Consider the following 2,268-nt stretch of genomic DNA (forward strand, 5'->3'; position numbering starts at 1 on the left):
CACACACACACACACACACACACACACACACACACACACACACACACACACACACACTCATACACACACTCTCTCTCTCTAGTATCCTCATCTAGCCGCAGCATCAGTCACGAGCCGCGTGTTGCTAACGCCGTCTCTCTCCTCTCTGTGTGTGTGTGTGTTGTACAGAACGTGCTGGGAGCGGGCACTCCCTACGTGCTCTTCTCAGCGCTGTCCATCAGCTCGGGTCTGCTCTGTCTCATCCTGCCTGAGACCAAGGGCCAGCCGCTCTGGGAGACTCTCGACGATGTGCCGCTGCCCACTGGTCAGCGTCCGTGCCTCCGCCGCCGCCGCCGCCACCGGTCAACATGTGAAGACCCGGAAGAGCATGCGACGCCGGTCTGATTTTAACAATTAAAATAAATTTTAATTTAAAGTTAAATATTAAAATGATATTAATATATGATGCCCGTTATGCATTACCGTACAATTAATGCAAAGAATAATATAACTATCTGTTGTTAAATGAGGGGTCACCTGCATTCCGTAACCGCAAACACTCGTGCGCGCGTTACGGTATGGCTTGTCGAAAGGAGAGCGGTGATTTTCGCGAGGAGGGATTGGAATATTTTAATTGTCAAGGAACCGGAAAATAATAGGGTATATCTATTCCCTAATATTTCATAATTAGGGAATAGAAGCCAACCGGGATGCGGGAATGCCGAAATTGGGTCCAGTTTTAATTAACTGAGAACTGGAAAATGGCATGATTTTTATCTGCGAACCTAGAGTGAAACTCCATCCTCACTGCTATGCAGCGATGATTTTAGCAATATGAGTGATGGTTGTGATGCTTAATCACACCTATGTTATATTTAATAATAATAATAATAATAATAATACTAGTCTTACTCAGCGATAACATACCAGCCAGCGAAAATCATGAACATGTATGTACAGCAAATGTACTAAAAAAACAAAACGCCATCTGGTGGTGGTGGAATCGAGGTCCAGCGCACAAACAAGCGGACGCTACTGGCGGAAACAGACTCAGAATTTGACAGAACTCCGCTCAGGAAATCCGACCGCCGATGCCAACCCCACCTGGTGGCAACCGTAGAATGATGTTGCACGCGCGTGTGTATGAGAGTGGCTGTGTGTGCATGTGTGCGTGCGTGCACGCGCGTGAGTATGAGTGTGTCTGTGTGTGCGTGTTGCACTCGCGTGTGTATGAGAGTGCCTGTGTGTGCATGCGTGCGTGCGTACACGTGCGCGTGTACGAGTGTGTCTGTGTGTGCGTGTGTGTGGGCGTGCTCGCGCGTATGATGTGCGTGGCCGCACGCGTGCCAATTAGTTAAATTAATTAAAATTAATTAAAATTAATAGAATTAATAGGACTAATAGTATTAGTATGTAATCAGGATTTTTCATGCGTGTCGCCAGACGCCGGAACCGACATTTCCTGGATGGTCACCTCTGTAGCAATGATGGGAAAATGGTGTCTTGGAATAGCATTCAATGGAGTCTTTGTCTATACAGCCGAACTCTACCCGACAGTTGTAAGGTGAGTTTGTAATCTACTCGACAGTTGTAAGGTAAGTTTGTAATCTACCCGACAGTTGTAAGGTAAGTTTGTAATCAGAGACAGGAATGAGGCGGAAACGGAAAGTGCAAAGGAAGTCTATGTTGTTTTTAGAAAGGACATGAGGAAATGGTTAGTGCTGGCGTTAGGGTTAGGGTTCTGTTAAGGTTATTAGGATCACGAAAGAACTTGTTGGAAAGGATACTCTGAAAGGTAGGATGGGGAGTGCGAACGGTATAGGGTGAGTCAGCGAGCCAAATATTGTGATGCAGAGATATCAGATAGGCAGATAGTTTATAAACGCCTGACACCATGCGATATATGTGAAATGTTGTCTTACATAAAAAAATGATGCGTATACTGTAATGAAGGTTCATCAGATGTGTAGGCAGACGTAGGCAAATAGTATGAAACCGCATGAACGTCTGTAGTAGGAGCGACTACGCGTGTCTAGTGAGTGCATATATAGTTATCACATCTACTCCCCGTTGTCTGACGATGTAATGATGTCTGCTTACAGAAATATCGGCATGGGTTTCTGTGCAATCTGCGCCAGAGTTGGAGGCATAGTAGCTCCCTTTCTCATTCACCTGGTAAGACTGTCAGTCACATCAGTTAAGGGTGTTCGTGTTTGGTGACAGTTAGCAATGGGCGCATAATTAATATATATATATATATATGTACTATAAGGGTATAGCTACTATATT

This window comes from Priapulus caudatus, unplaced genomic scaffold (genome assembly GCF_000485595.1).
Source record: "Priapulus caudatus unplaced genomic scaffold, Priapulus_caudatus-5.0.1 Scaffold475, whole genome shotgun sequence".
Classification (NCBI taxonomy): domain Eukaryota; kingdom Metazoa; phylum Priapulida; class Priapulimorpha; order Priapulimorphida; family Priapulidae; genus Priapulus; species Priapulus caudatus.